This window comes from Marmota marmota, unplaced genomic scaffold (assembly GCF_001458135.2).
Source record: "Marmota marmota marmota unplaced genomic scaffold, marMar, whole genome shotgun sequence".
Classification (NCBI taxonomy): Eukaryota; Metazoa; Chordata; class Mammalia; order Rodentia; family Sciuridae; genus Marmota; species Marmota marmota.
This window is the reverse complement of record NW_026000153.1, coordinates 15,274,934-15,296,059: the sequence shown is the minus strand read 5'-3', so window position 1 is coordinate 15,296,059 and position 21,126 is coordinate 15,274,934. Positions and strand designations below refer to the sequence as shown.

Below are 21,126 nucleotides of genomic sequence, written 5' to 3'. Positions count from 1 at the left end.
TTTTTTCCCCATATAGTTTCTCTCAAGTACAACAATTGTTGTGTATAATAATGCATTTTCCATCACCAGTTCCCACATCCATGAAATTCCTGCATTTTAGCAGAAACCTGCCAAGGCTAAAACTTGGTAGGAAAAAAAATAATGCCATACTTAATTCAAGTTCTGGTTGCTCTTCTAAAAATGCTTTTCTTCTTCTTCCTCTTTTTTTTTTAACTTTTTTTCTTTAAATTCTTCATTTTTTGTCCCAGCCTCTCTTTTTTCTCTCCTTTCCCTCTTCCCTCAAAACATATTTTATGACTTAATTTCTACACTTTTAATCATCTGATGAGGAAGAAAATACTAATTATCAGAGGAAATGAAAAGGGATCAGAATTTAATAATTATTTTTTCATTAATGTGATATTCTTATCTTATTTGTTTTTTTATTTACTTACAACTGAGTTTTACATAACTAGTTCTACAGTAATTCCATTGACCTCGCACATTGTCTCAGAAATGGAAATCCATTTTAAGCTCATTATTTTGTCTTTTGTCTTTATCTCTCTCCTAAAAATCAAGAACAATTATTTATATATATAAAATCTCATTCTTTGGTCTAAAGAGAAACCCTGTCTTATCCCAGATTGCCACCGTGGGATTTAAAATTTAGGTTGGCCTTTGTCTTGGTTTTCTGGCTGTGTTTATAGAGTGTCTACATAGTGAGTAATAGTATGTGCTGAGAGAAAACTTTGTGTTTAGTTCGACTACCGAAAGTGAGAAGAGTTCATATTATCGCTCTTACTTTTGTCCTGGTGTCAGGAGACTGCTTGGGGGACCTGCCACTGGCAGCACAGACACTGTTCATGGGTGCTCCATTCTCAGATCACTTGCCAAATACTGTGTTCACATTTCTTTTATGCAATCAAGTTGAAATCATAATGAAATTCTTGAGTTTCAGGGAGATCTCAGAATAAGCTTCTTAACTCAAAGAAAGATTAAATTATGTGCAATATGTTTTTCGTGTTGCATAGGCCATTTTGTCCCTGAATTTTGGATGAAAAAAATTAAATTCCATGCGTATAGAGTGCTCACAAAAGCCAAGCAGTCATTCCTATTTAATTTAGAGAAAATATTTTTAGTAATTGTAGGACTTTTCTCTAATATCTAGGTCAATCAAAAGCTCATATAGGAAATTATGGAATTATACTCTCTGGATATAATACAATAGTAGAGATTGAGAATTCACCATGTTTAGAACATTACTTCAGCTATGGTCCCCGGTATTTGCTGAAAATCCAGGTATTGCATAAGGATTAAATAATCATTCTGTATATACAGCAAATTATGTATTTAAAAATGTACTTCTGAATCTTTGTGTTTGTGGGTTAGAAATGGGTACACTTGAAGTGCTCTGGAAGGTTGCTTCAGCAATCACAAATATACAGGGTTTGTTTATTTGTACTGTTGATTCCTCTATATCCTGGTCTTAGGTGGAAACCTAATTTGTTCTTTTTGTTGTCTTTTTCTCTTTATGGAGCAAATGCCAACTCAGATGACTCTCTTACTTCCCATCTGATTTCCTGGTAGGTCTTTGTGAAAGGTATCTGGGATTTGGGGCAATGCCTTGCTGGCCCCTAACTCTAGAGTTAGAACTACAAACACAGAGTGTGGTGCATATAGATAGTGGACAGTGGAAACAAGTCAGTTTGTAGCTGACAGCATTTCAGGTGAATCATGGGTGGTGTCGATGGATGCAGCTTCATAAATACCTTTTGGCTTTTCTGTCTGTGACTGTTGGGGCAGGGATGTAATGTGCATTAAGATAAGTGGCAGGGAGGGGGAGGGGGATAGTCAGGAAACCATAAGTGTTTTCCTCATCACCTCAGGTCATGTCACTCTGTATTGTCCCCAGTCATGTCATATTAGCAGTGTTCCTATCAATACTTATTCTTGATTGGAGACTCAGGGTAGATTTAGACAGCGGCAAACCCATGCACAATAAATGCACATAATGAGCATGTTAACGTTCCAGGGCCAACTGGATATTTTGAAGCTGCTGCCAGATTTATGCCTTCAGATCTTTCATTGCCAATGTACCTAACCAGCAAAGGATGGCCCAAATGAAGTCTGACTGTATTATACAGTCACATTTTCAGCAGATCAACTCAAAAGACGTGCTGAATTCTGGTGCATGCTTGTTTATAAATGCAGAAGCTCTCAAAGCAAGGATTTGCAGAAGGCAAGAGTTCTTATGTTACATCCAAATGGATTCTGGGCTTGAATACATAAAACTACAATTCTGGAATCTGCAGCTAGTCTAAAAACCCACTCATAGAATCACTGATTTCTTGACATTTTCCCCTAGAATTTTACAGAATAAAATAACAACATAAAATTTTAAAATAGTTTTGTCACAATGAAGTAGAACTCCAAATATTACCTTCCTCCTGCTCATCCATTAGTATAGCTCTGATGCAAGACAATCCTGTTTTGTGACTGTAAGTAAACCATGCCTCATTTTCTCATGAGTAAAATGGGTGTAAAAATAATACCACCCACAGGGTTATTATGAGAATTAAATAAATGAGGCCAATTTTGAGAACACAATACTTGGCATATATTATTTTCTTAATACATGTTAGCTAATATTCTCAGAGTTCATGCTGTGCATGAGAATTTTGAACTAATCAATTTATCATAATTAGGACTCACCCCCATAAATATCTTCTTACCTTGGAAATTACATGACCAAGAATAATTATTCTGTATTTTTATAGCAGTTCTATGTTACATTTTTTTTAAAGGGCTATTTGAAGGAAGTTATTAGCCACTTAACACAATGGGTAATTAGATGAGGTGAATTTCATGGTTTAAAAGACAAATGCTGTTTTAAAGTATTTTAGAATGGAGGGTATTCAAAAACAGTATTTAAAACATGGCTCTCTTGCTTATTTTGGAGATTTGCTATTTGATTGGACTTGCTCATTAGTGGGGTGTGCCACCCTCCCCGCCTATGTAAGCTCTCTGAACCCCATTGTGTAGGGTGTCATTATGTAGGCATGACTAATTGGATCTTCAGTTATTGTAATTCAATTCTCAGCCCCTTTCCCTTTATTGGAGGTTAGGGGCAGTGTTATGATTCTGAGGCCAAGATTGGTAGTGACAGACCAGTACAAGAGAACATTGCCTTTTTAATAGTACATTATCCTCAACCTTGGTTTCCATTTCTAAAGTTACATAAGGACATTCATTTTGGAATTTAATTCGTGCTTCATGTCAAAATATTTTGAAATAGTCTCACAGTTGCTGATTTGATGGTGATAGCATTAAAAAAAAAGATTTACTAAAAAATAATACCCTTAAGATTTGTAATGAATTACTTCTCTGTTCCCTATTCATGTGGATACTGGGTGCTTACCTCAGATTGAGAGTAAGCCCATATTTCCAAATCTATATGCTTTGTGCATCTCTTTATCCCTGTACACATTGCATGGTGATGAAGAAAAAAGAACTTTTAATAAAGTCTCCCCAGGACTCTTTGATGACATCATATGTATGACAATGTAAAGATGTCCCCATAAATGCCATCACTACCGGGTGGAGGAGTGTTCTTCTACAGGTCGTGCCTTATCCTCTTTCTCTGAAAGACTCACATCCTGCATCCTAGCAAAAAACTTGTTTTTTTGAATCTGAACATTAGTATTCATAATATTTTTCATGAAAAAATGCTGACCATATTATTTTATTATTATGAATCTCATTTACAAAAATATGACAATACAATGAGACAATTTGGCTGTGATATTATATTCCTATGTTTATGCCTTTATTCTGGGAGGGCCTTATGAATGCATCAGGCTCACAATCTTTCTTTGGAGCATAATTGCCCATGATCTATGGTTCTATCATTCTCTTCATGAACTATGTGGATTTTATAGAGTATGGATTTTTGAGCAGTTCTTTTTGCTACTAACTTTTCAATTTAGAACTCTGGAACTGTGGTGCCATTTGTTTTTATTTTTTTTTTTAATTTTTTATTGTGGGTTGTTCAAAACATTACAAATTTCTTGACATATCATATTCAACACTTTGATTCAAGTGGGTTATGAACTCCCTTCACCCCATACACAGATTGCAGAATCACATCAGTTACACATCCATTGATTTACAAATTCCCATACTAGTGTCTGTTGTGCTCCGCTTGAGGATATTCACAAATGCATTTATCACAACTTATTCTTCATTTAAGGTCCAAAATGACTCACAGTGGCTATCTAGAAACAAATGGGACAATTTGAATTCATTTGCATATATTAGACATTGACTTTTCCTCTACCCATGTGTGTGAAAAAACAAACATTCCTTTTGAATCCTTAAGACTTTTTAAACTAAACCAATTCTTCCACTTCTTGCCCTTAAGTCTTCTTTTAAAAGGTCAAGGAAGGGGCTGGGGATGTGGCTCAAGTGGTAGTGTGCTCTCCTGGCATGCCCAGGTTGCTGGGTTTGATCCTCCTCAGCATCACAAAAAATAAAATAAAGATGTTGTGACCACATAAAAATAAAATAAAGATGTTATGTCCCACCGAAAAGTATAAAATAAATATTTTAAAAATTTTCCTCTCTCTCAAACAAACAAACAAAAGGTCAAGGAAATACCAGTATACAAAAAAATGGATAGGTGGCCATAGTCTTCTCAGTGATCTACTTAATGTGTGTTTTATTCTGCTAAGATTCCCCCCTTACTTTCATGGTAGTTTAGTCAGCCAGTCAAGAGTCACCACTGACTCCTCATTGCAGAGGAGTCTCTGGGGTTGGGAATGACTTGATATTTGCAATGATTACTCTGAGGCACTGCAAAATCCTAAATTTCTTTCATGTATATTTTCATTTTTTATTCAAATATATAGGTACACATGATCGTGTAACCCTAACCCTAGCCCTACCCCTAAATCCACTCCTACACCTAACACGACATCAAAACACAAATGCCTTTACAGGTAAAATTATTTACATTTATATGAATATTCATAGATATTTTGATAGATGAATTTATATAGTTACCTATAATATTATATATATCAATATATTTTCACCAATGAATCCATGGCACAAATTTGAATCAAAATATCAGTAGGGCGATAGACTGAAGCTTCTCTGTTTGTGAGAACATATACATTTACATAGGTTTTCTGACATAATTTCATGTATGTTTTCATTTTTTTATTCAAATATATAGTTACACATGTTCATTCCCTAGCCCTACCCCTAAAACTACTCCCACACCCAAACACTACATCAAATTGCAAATGCCTTCCTAAAATATTTTGATTTGTCCATGTAAAATCATATTGATTTCTATATAATTTTAGAATTAATTATATTTTATTTTTATGAAAAACTACAAGTACACTAATTTGCTATTAGTGTTCCATATTGGCTGGCAGAGGAAATTTTTAAATTACCTAAGAAACAGGATAGGGAAGAACAGAACCCTAATTCTTCAGGGAGTGTTGGACTATGAGTTGGGACTCAGAGTGATCTCACCCCATGGCAAGCTGGGCTTTTACCCTCCACACCTGACAGTCATCTGTTAATAGCTCCTGGACTGCAGATGAAGGGTTGGCAATCCCCAGCCATGGTTGTCTCTTAGCTCTTTTTGTAAATTGGAACTTGGTACCTGAAGGAGTCCTTGGAAAAAAGAACCACAGGTGCTGGTTGTTGAAAGCCCAACAAAGGGGTAGGAGTAACAAATGGAAAAGAGGAACTCTGAGGGACCTGGGTGAAACATTATGATTTTGTGGCATAATGATACATTGGTTATCATTCCGCTTTCTGGGCACAGAGCTCCTAAACCCTTGGAATTTCTGAGTGATGAGGTGAGAGAAGCATGTTATTATCCATATGTCCCTTTTAATCACACCTGAGTTTATGCTAATAATGTGGCTTTTGCAGGATTGTGGGGGGCCCTGGGCAAAAGGAACCTACCATGTAATTAGATGGTCAGAAATTTAGACTTGCCCCTAACCTCCAGTAAGGGGAGAGGGACTGAGAGTTGAATTACTCACAATGACTGAAGATCCAATTAGTCATACCTACATAATGACACCCTACACAATGGGAGCTTACATAGGCGAGAGGGTGGCACACCCCAAACTACATAAGGGCAGAAGCTCCTGCACTCAGGAACCTTCTAGACCTTGCCCTGTGCATTTCTTCATCTGTTATTCATTTGTCTCCTTTATAATAAACTGGTAAACATGCTTCTCTGAGTCCTGTAAGCCATTATAGCAAATTACTGTACATAAATGGGGTGATGGCGGGGACATCTGATTTGCAGCCAAGTTGGACAGAAATGTGGGTAATCTGGGGTCCTGCTACTTGCAATTGGCATCTGAAATGACAGTCTTGTGGGACCCAGCCCTTATTTGTAAGGTCTGCATAACTCCAGCAGACCTGATGGGAGCAGCTTAGTCCATGCACATGACCTTGATCAGACTTTCACAGATATATGGATTGGAAGGAATGGTCCAGTCTACTTTGAAAGGGAAAGCAGCATAGTGTAAAGATTAGTAGCTTGAATCCTGAATTCAGATTCCAAGGCTGCTCTTAGCTAGCTGTCTCTGTGTCCCAGTTTCTTTAGTTAAGTATAATGGAAATAGTGGTAATGACTTCATAGAATTGTCGAAAAAAGTACATGAGTCAGGGCTGGGAACACAGCTCAGTGAAGAGTGTGGGCTTTGTATGCAGAAAGTCCTGGGTTCCATTTCTAGCACCATTAAAAAAAAATCTTATCTACCCATCTATCTATTAGAGTCAACACATTAGGTAAACACCACAAGAGTTCCTGGCATATCAGAAGCCCCAGATAAATTTTGTTATAATACCTTTGTTACTTCTTGGAACTTTTGGTCCTTCTGATGTTTTGGGATTGAGTCCCCTTATTCCATTACTCCTTCCAGGGCAGTCCCACTGGCCTTTTTGCTGATCCTCAGCTACCTCAGGGGATTGCATTTGCTGTTTACACTTCTAGAACTCTTTTTCCCATTCACATATCTCATTCTCCCAAATCATCTCCTTAGAGACACTTTCCTCGACTATTTTATCTAATAGCATCCCCTTTCTTGTAGAGATTCATGAAAAAAACAGTTTTAGAGGGAAGGCATTCATATATGGAAGACAGCTCTTGAGTTGATTATTGTAGAAGCTGGGTGGTTGCAGTGAATGGTTTGAGTTTAAAAAAAGAAATCCTTGGAGTGTGGGGTGGAGGTGGAGTGGCTATGAAGCCTACATCCTCCAGTCCAGGCTTGTGAACTGAAACAAAGCCCTTTGTATATGGTGGGCTGAAGCTAAAGGGGCTCTCTCTCCAGATGAGAATGGACTTTATGTACTCCTGGGCATGAGCAGTACTGCTTGGAGTCTAGGTGATAGTGTGACATTAGTTAAGGAGCTGCACTCTCTCCCCTTATATGGCCTCATTGAAGGTATTAATGAGGGTGTATTGAGCCACTTGGGTATTTAGATGGTTTGTAGCTCCTGAAGGTCATTGAGTCCAGAGTTAAAAGTGAGGATCCACTCAGGTAGCTTTGCAAAGCTTGGATATCATTGCAGATGGACATAGGTGACTGTCCATCAGCACATGTGGACATTCTGGGGAGTATTCTAGAAATACACTGGGGAGAGTGATAGATGCTGCAGAGGGCCTGGGTCCAAGTTATGTGGGATAATTGATGAGATCTGCACTGAGGGTGCTCAGGGACACTAGATGGAGAGGAGGAAATAAATAAATCTAGCCGACACACTATGATTTGGTGGCAAGCCGTTAGAAAGCTCTCCAAAGAGATGCATTTCTTTTTTATTTTTAAATTTACTGATAAAACAGTCAAGCCTAGAGCTGAGGGAAGAAACTAGCTTTCAACTTAACCCAATACATTTATTTGATTTTGAAGTAGAGAGGTCAGCATTATGGAAACACACCAACTCTAAATCAGATTTTACCCAAGTTATATGTAGACAAATACTGTGTTACTACAAGCCTGCACATCTCATTTCCTTTTCTGTCTAGTCCTCCATTTAATAACCTGAAAAATCCATCTTTTTATGGAGTTTCATGCTATTTTCTTACTTATATACAATAGTGCTACTTTTACCAATTGCCTATTGTCATGGCACATTAGTTAGGTGAATTTGTTGATATTTTGAAAATTACTCTTTCCGTGTTTTTTATTCTATCATCCAGTTTAAACAAGTGATTGGGAGCACTCCTGTGATGAAAGAAAAAAAAGGCAATCCTTTAAAAAAAATTTTTTTTAAGAAGTAAATTGTTGCCATGGTACAGCAGTTAGTATGATTCTAGTTTTTAAGCTATGGAAAAGTGCAATACACTCTTTACTCACCCATGCCTAATTTACTTAAGGTAAATACTACTTGAGTCTCTATAAGGGAAAATAGGTGCTACACAGGGCAGAAGAAAGACAAGAAAGGATGAGGGACTGAGAGAAAGCTGAGGCTGAGTTTCTGCCTTTTTTTTCTCATTTAATTTCATAGAGTTTTATTTTTTATTTTATTTTTTAAATTTTTTTATTGTTGGTTGTTCAAAACATTACAAATTTCTTGATATATCATATTTCACACTTTGATTCAAGTGGGTTATGAACTCCCATTTTTACCCCATATACAGATTGCAGAATCACATCAGTTACACATCCACTGATTTACATATTGCCATTGTCTGTTGTGTTCTGCTGCCTTTCCTATCCTCTGAGTTTCTGCCTTTAGGAGGCTTCAGTAAAATTTTTTATCATCAGCTGTTTCCTGGTAACCATGGTGCAGGCTCTGTGCCAGATGCCAGAGGTATGGAGGTGAATAAGACAAGAATGTCTTTCCTCACCTTCCCTAGCCAGTCCTGTAAGAAAAAGGGACAGGGAGCCCAGACAGGGGGTCCTGTCCAGACCCTGGGGAATATTCTTTGGAAGGGAGTCCTAAAGGATGACTAGGAGTTTATGGGTGGGGAGGTAAGAATAGGAGAGGAAAAAGCTTCTCGACCTCTGGGAATAGCACAGTTAAAGATGTGTAGGACAGAAATAGGATTTTGTGTATGTGGAATTGTTAGTGTGGCACTTTTGATATTTGGGGAACTTGAAGTGGAAGGCAGAAAACAGCCGATAATGAGATAAGGCAAATTACTACTTTGGAGACTCAATTGGTCTGGGTGAGAGTGGATGAGACGGGAGGCAAAGGGGAACAGGAGGCTTCTAGGAGTAATGACAGAGGGAGAGGTTGCCCTTTGTTAAAAGGAGGGGTTCAGCTCCCTGGTTAAATTTGTGCACAGAAGTAGTTTGTTATTCATTCATTTATTCATTTATTCTGCAAACACTGAGCATCAACTACATGTCAGGTTGGGTGGTGTGGTTTCTTCCCAAAGTGTTTTCAGATGTTGGGAGGAAGTAACAGTTATGCAGGCAGATAATTAAGATCTGGTGGCTACAGGCCAGGGGAGAGGTAAACTCAGTGAACCACGGAAACATTGGGGAGCTGGCTAGCTCAGTAGAGGGAAGAGTAGGGGGTGTCAGAGAAGTTTCATCAAAGAGTTAACAGGAGGTCAATCCTGCATAAACTGCAGATCAACTAGGCAGATGGGAGAAGACAGGCAATTAGAGCAGAAGAAAAAGTACAAGGTTATGGGTTCATCAGAAACCCCCCTGAATATCCAAAGCACAGTTAGGGCAGAAGATCAATCTAGGAAAATTCTGAGCTGAGTTCTGAAGGCAGAAAAATAAGGTAGGAAACAAACTAGGAAGTACATATGTGAATGTTGTGCATGTGTTATTGCCATGTGTATACACAGCCTCCTGAGCTGTTCTCCTATGAACTGTTGCTATGAAAACACCTAAATACATATCTTTTTGCAATATTATGAAGATAGCCTCACCAGCTTTGTAACCTGTGAAGCAACACCAATTGACAGTCCTCAAATCATACAATACTTTCATTTATTTTATATGAAGGGAAATTTAAACTGCTGACTGGCTAAAAATTAACAATTAAATTTGAGTAATAAAAACAAAGCCATCATCGTTTAAAATACAGAATGTTCTGTTACAAAAAAATTATGATGATAGATTATAAGGGACCACCATCATATCTATGGCTGGGCTCATATGTTATGACCAAGCCTTGACTTTTTAAATTTTAATTTTATCTATTAACTAGAAAGGCTATACTAGTTGATAATAAGAGCTCAGATTTCTGAGAATCATCCTAGAATAGATAGAAGTCTTTTATTTACTTTGGGATTGTTTTACTTTTGAATATGCATATTTTCCACAGCTTCTGTTTTTTTACTGAAGCTCAAGAAATTTCTCATAAGTCCTTCTAATTCAATTTATCACTAATAAAGAACACAACATACGCCTCCTCTTCCTTTCATCTCAGTAATCACATTGGTTATTAAAAACTGCTTGTAACAAATGTTATGCACAATATCTTGGTCTCATCAATCCATGATCAAATGGAAAGGCTTCCTGAAGCTGTTACTGAATTTTATTATTATGCATAATGGCTTGCTTGCCTCATAAAATCTATTTGCTGAACAGCTGTTCAAGAATCAAAGGATATGTTACTCTTCCCAAAAAACAATACTACATTTGGGCCATAAGTTATTTTTTTCCCCAAGGACCACTAGAAATCAACCCATATGTTGTTGGTCTGTCACTAAATCTTGGAACAACATCTTTCTTGAATTTGCAGCAAGAATCAGATATACCATTTCTGTTCATGTCACATGCCTCTTAAGTGGATGTCTGTATGCAGCCCTAAGTTAATGCCCATGAAGGCTCACTGAAAAGAGTACAGGGGTACTTTTGGCAGATGGTTAAAGAAGTGACTCTGAACATCACAATAGCCCATGGTCAATAGCAGTAAGTACGTGAATACCCAATATTGTGACTCAGCCACAATATTGGATGTGCTGCAGCTTCAGTGCCCCCAAAGAGAACCACACCATTAGGAAAAACAAACAGTCCAAATTATTAGAGAAAATACGACTCTGCAGAAGTTAAGTACATGAAAGAGAAAGCAAAAAACATGACCAGAATGCTCAAAGGTAAATAAAATCCTTCTGTGCTCACAAAATATATTGGTTATAGGTTGTTATAAAAACATTAAGCTAACAATAAGAACCACTACCTCTAGGAGCCGTAAGCCAAGAAAATATAAAAAGTTGTTGTATAGATCGTTTGAGAAATTCCCATTAATAAAATTGAACATAGGTTAAAAAACATAGAGCTTAATCTCACCAAGAGCAAAACCAAGGCTCTGTTGAAATTTTCCACATTTAGGGAGAAGAGAGAAGGGAGTCAATAACTGAAGAAGCCAATCTTTCCAATCAGCAGAGAAAATATTTTTAAAAGTTTCTTGCTGATCCTGTCCAATGCTGAGAAATGTTTACACATTCATCAGCAGAAGCTAGATAAGTAGGAATGCAGGGGGGGGAATGTGGAATCACCTGAAGTCAGGGCACCTGGGTCCTCCTCCTGAGTCAAAAGCTCACAGGTCATTCCACCTGCCCTGACTAAACCTCTATGTACTTGTTCTTAATGAACCACATCAGTGATTCTCAAATGTGATCCCTGAAAATGCAAATCAAAACTACATTGAGATTTCATCTCACACCAGTCAGGATGGCAGTCATAAAGAATGCAAATAATAACAAATGCTAGACAGGAAGTAGAGAAAAAGGAACACTTTTATACTGTTGGTAGGACTCTTAAATTTTTACAACCACTATGGAAATCAGGATGGAGTTTCCTCAAAAGACTAGCATGGAACGACCTTCTGACCCAGCTATTATCCCTCCTTGGTATTTATCCTAAAGAATTAAAGTCATCCCTTAGAAGATGGAAAGATCTCCCTTGTTCTTGGATAGACAGAATTAATATTGTCAAAATGACCATACTACCAAAAGCACTATAAAGATTTAATGCAATTCCAATTAAAGTCCCGATGACATTCCTCATATAAATAGAAAAAGCAGTCATAAAATTCATTTGGGAAAATAAGAGACCCAGAATAGCTAAAGCAATCCTTAGCAAGAAGAGTGAAGCAGGAGGCATCACTATACCAGACCTTAAACTATACTACAGAGCAATAGTTAAAAAAAAAAAAAAAGGCATGGTATTGGCACCAAAATAGACTTGTAGATCAATGGTACAGAATAGAGGACACAGAGATAAACCCGCATGAATACAATTATCTTGTATTAGACAAAGGTGCCAAAAACATATATTGGGGAAAAGCTAGCCTCTTCAACAAATGGTGCTGGAAAAACTGGAAATCCATATGCAGCAAAATGAAATTAAGCCTCTGCCTTTCACCATGCACAAAACTCAACTCAAAGTGGATCAAGGACCTAGGAATTAAACTAGAGACCCTGAGCCTAATAGAAGAAAAAGTAGGCCCAAATCTTGATCATGTTGGATTAGGCCCCAACTTCCTTTATAAGACTCCAATAGCCCAAGAATTAAAATCAAGAATTAATAAATGGGAAGGATTCAAACTAAAAAGTTTCTTCTCAGCAAAAGAAACAATCAGTGAGTTGAATAGAGAGCCTACAGCTTGGAATCAAATTTTTACCACTTGCACATCAGATAGAGCACTAATCTCTAGGGTATATAAAGAACTCAAAAATCTTAACACCAAAAAAACAAATAACACAATCAATAAATGGGCCAAAGAACTGAACAGACACTTTGCTGAAGAGAATATACAACTGATCTACAATTAGAGAAATGCGAATCAAAACTATTCTTAGATTTCATCTCACTCCAGTCAGAATGGCAGCTATTAAGAACGCAAACAGGGGCTGAGGTTGTGGCTCAGCGGTAGAGCGCTCGCCTAGCACGTGCGAGGCCCTGGGTTGGATCCTCAGCACCACATAAAAATAAATAAAGATATTGAGTCCAACTACAACTAAAAAAAATAAGTATTTTTTTTAAAAGAATGCAAACAACTGTAAGGGTTGGGAGAGGATGTGGGGAAAAAGGCACACTCATACATTGCTGGTGGGACTGCAAATTGGTGGAGCCAATATGGAAAGCGGTATGGAGATTCCTTGGAAAACTGGGAATGGAACATTTGATCCAGCTATCCCACTTCTCGGTTTTACCCAAAGGACTTAAAAACAGCATACTAAAGGGATGCAGCCACATCAATGTTTATAGCAGCACAATTCACAATAGCTAAACTGTGGAACCAACCTAGATAGCCTTCAGTAGATGAATGAATAAAGAAATTGTGGTCTATATGCAATATTACTCAGCATTAAAAGAGAATAAAATCATGGCATTTGCAGGTAAATGGATGGAGCTGGAGAATATAATGCTAAGTAAGCCAATCCCCCAAAACCAAATGCTGAATGTTTTCTCTGATATAAGGATGCTGGTTCATAATGGGGCATGGGAGGAATAGATGAACTTTAGGTAGGTAAAGAGAGGTGTGGGGGTAGGAAAGATGGTAGAATGAGATCATCCTTACCCTAAGTACATATATGAAGATACCAATGGTGTGACTCTACTTTGTGTACAACCAGAGAGATGAAAAATTGTGCTCTATATGTGTAATATGAACTGAAATGCATTCTGCTGTCATATATAACAAAGTAGAATAAATAAGATAAAAAATAAAAAAAGGAATTAAAGTCATCATACTATAGAGATACATGCATACCCATGTTTATAGCAGCACAATTCACAATAGCTAAACTATGGAACCAGCCTAGGTGGAAAAATGAATAAAGAAAATTATATATATAAAATTGCATTTTCCTTATGTATACATTTTACTCAGCCATAAAGAAAAATGCAATTATGTCATTTGCAAGAAAATGGATGGAACTAGGGACTATCATGGCAAGTGAAATAAGTCAAACTCAGAAGGTCAAGGGTTATATATTCTCTCTCATATGTGGAAACTAGAAAAGAAAAAGGAAGAGAAAGGTTGAGTTGGGGGGTCAGCGGTGATTGTGTGAAAATGAAAGGGAGATCAGTAGAGGAAAGGGACCAGAGGATGGGAGGGGAAAGAGAGCTGGGGAGAGCTGGGGAGTGATATTGGTTGGAGCATGTATGAATGTGTAACAACAGATTCCATCATTATGTACAACTACAATGCACCAACTTTTTAAAAGTTGAGAAAAATGTGATCCCGGAGGGGCAGTGAGGTCACAATGGTTGTTAGGTCCCTGCAGAGAACTCCTGATGAACAGGGGAGCACTGATTAATCATCCCTTTTGGCACTCCAAGGATGGGAGTAATCAAGATTTCCCTCCTCCAGCCAGAACTCCATATGGATTAAGTTGAAGGCCACTTCGAAACCTCCAGTGTAGGTCAGATAGAAAGGGCTTTCTACCACTGGGCCTCTCAGAATGTGTCCTGAGACCAACCACATTAGCATTACCTGGGAACTGTTAAAAAAATGCAAATTTTTACCCTGCTTCCCAGATTGCTGACTCAAAAACCCTGGGGATGAAAGCAGAAATCTGGGTTTTAATGGTGTTGGAGGTAATGCTGATTTACACTGAAGTCTGAGAACCTCTGAAGTAGGTAATTTTTAAAATTCCTTTGAAAGGTAAAAATCTATGGTTGTGTCAGTCAGTTTCACTTCACTGTGGAAAAATGCCAAAGACAATGAACTTATAAAGAAAAAAAGTTTACTTTGGCTCACAATTTCAGAAGTTTCACAGTTACTTGGCCCTGTTGCTTTGGGCCAGTGGAAGCACAGTACATCATGGAGGGAGTGTGAGGTGGAAGGAGCAGCTCTTCTCACAGTTGACTGATAAGCAAAGAAAAAGAGGAAGGACCAGGGTCCTGGCATCTCCTTTAAGGATACTCCCCCTTGCTTCCTAACTTTTTTCCAGTAGGATCCACCACTTCACAATTGCACCACCAGCCGGCGACCAAGCTTTTAACATAGGCCTTCGGGGGAATATTCATGATCTAAAACACAGCAATGATATGTTAAAATGGAATGAAATTTGGGACAGTGCTGTAATTCATTTGAGTTCTCCTATAAGAACTAGTAAATAAATTTATTAGTTAAATACAATTTTCTAAGTTTGCTTTATCAAGTGGAAATATATGGCTGGAAATAGTATTTAGTGAATCAGGGCTTATAATAAGTTTCCAACACAACTGTGTAGTTCATTGATGGTTCCAACAGCCCATGGTCAACAGCAGTAGGTACGTGAATACCCTTGGGTTGAAATTGGAGCTAGGGGCCTTTCCAACATGATCAAAGCTGTCACAATGTTCTTGCACAAGAACAATAATAAAATTTTAAATCTATAATAGATTTTTAATTAAAAAATCAAATTACCTGATGTTAGGGATAAATAGTTGCAATTCAACCACACAAAGGTTTTTGAAGACCATAGTAAAGACTAAGAGCTGGCATTTCTAAGTTTTGTCCACATACTGAAGAATACTCTTGCAAGAGGGGGCATAAAAAGGGTTGATCATCATTGTGAAATTTTGGCAGAGAAACAGCTGCTGGGGATTTGTATGACTTTGGTATTAAATTCCAGAATAATTTGAGGTTGCAGGGGTATATATTCTTGGTGTGGACGGTGGAAAGTTTTATTTGTGTTGCATTTGATTTTTCAGATTAGCACGTATATCGCTTAATTCTTGTTTTAATTGTCACTTTTAAAAAAATGACAGCACCTTTTAATACTCTATGCCTGTATGCTTCTCAATTGCAACATGTGAAGGAAAAATAAAGCAAAATGACCCAGTGTAAAAAGCAAAGAAAGGAAAAAAACCCAGATAATTATTTTATGGGAAACAAAAAATACAATAGAAAAAAACTTGACATGTTAAACATGTTTACTTTTTCAAGATTTTGATTTCAAAAACTTGGACAAATTGAACAAGATAGTCACATGAGGTTTTAAGGAAAAAGTCATCGAGGAACAAAAGGGAAATGGAATTTTCTAGAATGTATCAAAATACAATGGAAGGTCATAATTTCTTTAGAAAAATGTATTTTTTTTTTTCTTATAGGTATACATGCTAGCAAACAATGATATTTTGACAGAACTCTTGAGCAATTGCCAAAGTGTGTTTTGTGAAACCCTGGTCCCAGGATTTGCTCTGTATTGATTCAGGAATCAGATAGGTCTGGCACACATGGTATGATACATATGCCTTCTGGTGACTTATAGTGCATCTTAGCATGTTATCTGATGATTGTATCCCCTTTTCATGAAACACCACAGGGAAAGCCCCTTAGAACTGTGTCCTATGCTATGTTCTCTGGGAAAAGCAAGGAAAATGTATTACTTTGTTACCTACAGATTTAACAAATGGACTAATGGAATATGCTGATAATACACCTTGGCTATTCTCATCAACTATTCTAAAGGAAGGACTTTATCTTCCAAACCTAGATGCTCCATAAAACACCTAGGTCTGGAATGCATTTCCTCTGGTGCTTTAGTTAATATTCATACGATTGGTTATGATAAGAGTCATTGATTTTAAAAAGTATTATGGAGATGCATGAGCTTTGAGGATTCACAAACACATCTGCATTACCATTAAGTGACCATGATGATAATATTTCTGCATTACTATTAAGTGAAATAGAACCTGTAAGTGAGCAAATAGTGTCTGATGGTGTCCTCACCATCTTGATGTAGCACCTTTTACACCCCACAAAGAGGAGCTCTGAATGAGATTGAATGCGATGGAAAGCAAGCACACATGTCAGAGAAGCAACTCCTAGGAGGAACAAACTGGATGATGATTTCCTGGAGGTGGGTTGGAATAGGGCCACGTGTGTCCATTTCTAAGGTCACAGTTCTTTAATTCTCCCTCTGGCTAATTTGTTTAATTCTTGTTCCAGATTAATATCCTGTACTCTTGTCTATTCATAGGTGCCTTAGTAGATAATTGCTGAATGGTCATTTAGCCTTATTTTGTTTATAAGCCTGAGTTTAAAACAATATAATTTGTTTAAAAAAATGAAACTAAAAAATCACATAATTTCATATATATATAGGATACTAGAGTCATTTTTTGTAATTAAAAAGCAAATGTGTACTTTAGTCTTTTATTTTACTTAATTCCTATAATCATAACTTTTTAAATTAAACCTTAGAAATATTGGTAGATGAATTTATTTGCATCTATAGATTAATTGCTTTACTTTGCAATTGCAATAAAGAAAAAGCCACTGAAAGATATTGGTTTGGTTGTATCCAAATTTCTGAAAAAAAAAGTCTCTAACACCTCTAACACAAAATATAGTTATTGTAAATTATAATTAAATCTGACAGTGGAAAGCTTGTTTCTAAAATAAATCAACTTTATGTTCTAGAATTGTCATTGCCAAAATTGTGTGGAAGCATGTCAGAATTAAACTAAAAGAATTATTGTTCCTAGAAATAAATTTATTTCAATAGGACACAATTTTGTGTTACTGTCTTTTTCCTTAATTTTCACTTATGTGCATAGAAAAGTAATTTGATACGGCAGCGGTTGCTGAAATGAATGGCACTCTGTGTTTTTCCTGGCCATTGTCAGCAACACTATGACTGCTGTAGATATATTTCTCTGTGACAAACATCTTCTTCAAAAGGGATAGGGAGAATCAATAAACTGATGTATAGAGATGTCCATAAATTGCCTAAAGTGAAACAATAAAATTATGGTAAATAAACACAGGAAATGTGGTGGAAATTGCATTCCATTTCAGAAAATTTTTGAAACAATCCTATAATTTTCTAAACATTTTTAATGCATTTCTCTCTCATGAACTTTGTCACCTGGTATTCAAACAGTAATCATGCAATACATTATAAAATAGGTTATTTCAAGTAGAAATGATTTCAAATATAACATGGACTTCATGTACTAGCCATTAATTTAACAGAATAGATAGAAGATGAACTTGGCAGCAAAATAAGTACTTTTCCCTGTTTCTGATTTTTGTTTTTCTTAGAAGACTAAGTCAAGGGAATTCAATTCACCATTATGAAAGTCATTCCACAGCAATTTTTCTTTGTTTCAAAAATCATGTTTATTGGCTTCTTTCACTTAGCAATATGTGTTTACTTGATTGTTTATTTATTCTTAGTGGTGAATATTCCATTTTAATATACATTTGAATGTTCCAAATGTATCACATTTTAAAAATCCATTTACATGCTGAAAAATATCTTGGGTGCTACCAAGTTTTGACAATTATAAAAAAGTTGCTGTAAACATCTGTGTACAGGTTTTTGTGTGGACGTAAGTTTTCAACTTCTTTGGGTAAATATCAAGGAGTGTAAATTACTAGATTACAAAGAAAGAGTGTGCTTAGTTTTGTAAGAAACGGCCAGCCAGATTGTCTTCCAAAGTGGTGGTACCATTTTGCATTCTCACCAGCAGTCAATGAGAGTTCCTATTGGTCCACATTCTTGTCAGCGTTTGATATTGTCAGTGCTCAAGATTTTGGCCACAGCAATAGGTTTTTGCAAGTGTTGCATCCCTAAATGGAAGAAGCCAATCCGAAAAGCCTACAACTCCACGACATTCTAGAAAAGGCAAAACTATGGAGACAACAAAATGATCAGTGGTTGTCAGGGGTAAGGGAAAAGGAGTAATAAATAGGCAGAGCACAGAGGATTTTTAGGGCAGTGATCTCTGCATGTTACTCTAATGGTGGATGCATGTCCTTATACATTTGTCCAAACATTATCAAAAGTGAACCCTACTATGAACTATGGGTTTTGAGGGATAATGATGTGACAATGTAGGTTCATTAATTTTAACAAACGGACCCCTCTTGTGGGGGGTGTTGATAGTAGAGGAAGATATGCATGTGTGGGAGCAGGGATATCTGGGAAATTTCTGTGTCTTCTGCTCAATTTTGTTGTAAATCTTACGCTGCTCTAAAATATATATAATCTATTTTAAAAGTCACCCAAAATAACCCTCAAGTTATTTTTTTTTAATATTTTTTAGTTGTCAATGAACCTTTTTTTTTTTTTTTTACAATTTATTTATATGAGGTGCTGAGAATCGAACCCAGTGCCTCACATGTGCTAGGCAAGAATTCTACCACTGAGCCCCAACCCCAGCCCCAACCCCCAAGTTATTTTGAAAATTAAACAATGATATCAACAGGACCTTCAAATAATGGAAGCAAAGAGATGACTTGAATTTACTGTGGTCTGCGCTGATGCCTGCGGAAATTCCCTTCTCCATTCCTGTGATGGTTATGTTTTCCATGTGAGCACTGCCACATAACAGTGAAACGCTTAACTTAAAATGCTTACGTGGTTGATCCTGTTCTCACCCACACTTTTATTTAAAGATTGAAAGACATCTGCTCTGCTTTTTCCTTGAAAGGCCTTAACCTGAGGATGCACAAAAGGCTATTCACAGTGAGGCCCAAATGGACAACTCCAGCCTCATCTCCACCCTGCCTCAAGGTTAGGGAGCAAGACAAATGACAGAACTCTGGAGTCACAGTGAGTGAGTTCTAAAGGGTGCGCTTGCCACCTGTCACCTTGACCAAGTTCCAGGTGCGTTTACCAGAAAGCAGACTCTAAGGGTGTGGGGTGAAGGATGTTAATGAAGACTGGCCCCTGGATGACCCAGGAGGAAAGGAGGGGGTGGAGGCAGGGTGTAGAGAAGTTGAGCTCCAGTGTCGCTGGACCTGTCTGCCAATCCCATAGGGCTTATCATTTGTCCTGTTATACTTAATTATAGCCTTATCTGACTCCTTCATGGCCTCCTAGGACCATGAGCAACTCAAGCGCAGAGACCATGTCTTATTTCTCTTTACTTCCTCCTGCTACTCTGAGGACTGAGCATAGTGCCTCGTTAGGTAAGCAATGAATGTTTGTTGAATGAATAAATCACATGGAAGGGAAAGATCAGTCATTAGTCACACACGAGTAGCTTTCCCATTCCAAGGATTTATAGAACCTATTGTTTCCTTTTCTAACTTTACCCATGGGAAGTCCAGAGTTAAATTTAATGAGCAACTATAGAAATGATATTAACCTAGTCATTTGGTATCTTATTTTCCTTTCACTCTACATCGATTTTGGTGTTTGTTTTATTGACTCTGCTTATGAGTATTATATGTTTTTGATCATAAGCTCTCTCAGATCCCTTTTGAATGAAGGCAGGTTATAAATTATATGTATGCAAAAATAATATCTTCCTGGCCTTCAAAAACATTTAGTTATGACGACTATATAATCAGAAGTCATCCCTCTACTTGAAAGGATTTATTGATAGAACACAAAGGTTCCAAATGTGTCCTGAATCAACTCATCCAAATATGTTTTTGCATACGTTCTATGTTTATAAGAAGTTCAGGGGGAAAAGCATTATAGCTAAGGTATGGTAGAGATCAAACCCAAAATATGGTCCATGGTGGAAGGAAGCCATAGATGCTGAACCAAAAGGGAAATAAGTGGAATCATTCATTCATTCACCCTTTCACTCAGTTATATTTATTGAGTCCCTGTCATCTGCCTGTGCTGTTCTAGATGCTGGGGGTATAGAAGGAGCAAGATCAAAGCAGGGGAAAATGTACTTTCCCTTTTTTTCCCCCTTGCTTTCTTGTGGAAAGAGAGAGGCAGTAAATGTGTAAACAGTAGACAAAATAATTTTAGGTAGCAGGTTGTGCTAGGAAGACTATAAAAGAGGAGAATGTGATAGAGGGACTGGACGGGAGACAGAGAACGATATGTTAGATTGCATGGTCAGAGATCTCCCAGAGAAGGTGAGATCTGAGGCAAGAATTTAGAGAGGAGAGGAAGCCAATCTTATAAATATCCAGATGCAGAGTTATGTAGAGAGGAAACAGGAAGTGCAAAGGCCCTGGGGCAAAAACAACCAAGGCTGTTTACAAGCCGTAGGCTTAGAAAGCATTTATAACTATTTGGATATTTGTTATTTTAATTTATACTTGGTACACATGGCAGATTTACCTTGGTAAAGAGTCACAAAAAGAACCACAGGTTTCAACTGACTCTTAATAGTTTTCAACTCATTTGTAGCCATATTAAAATCCTTATAACATTTTAAAAAGTTTCAACAAAATACACTGCAACTCAAAGCATGTGCTATTATTTTTTAGATATGAGGTGTG

The 21,126-nt window shown here is 37.2% G+C and overlaps 1 protein-coding gene across 1 annotated transcript in view; it reads right to left on the bottom strand.

Moving 5' to 3' along the window:
* Nucleotides 1-21,126, bottom strand: part of Pou6f2 (POU class 6 homeobox 2) — a 365,917-nt gene that overhangs the window by 51,498 nt on the left and 293,293 nt on the right.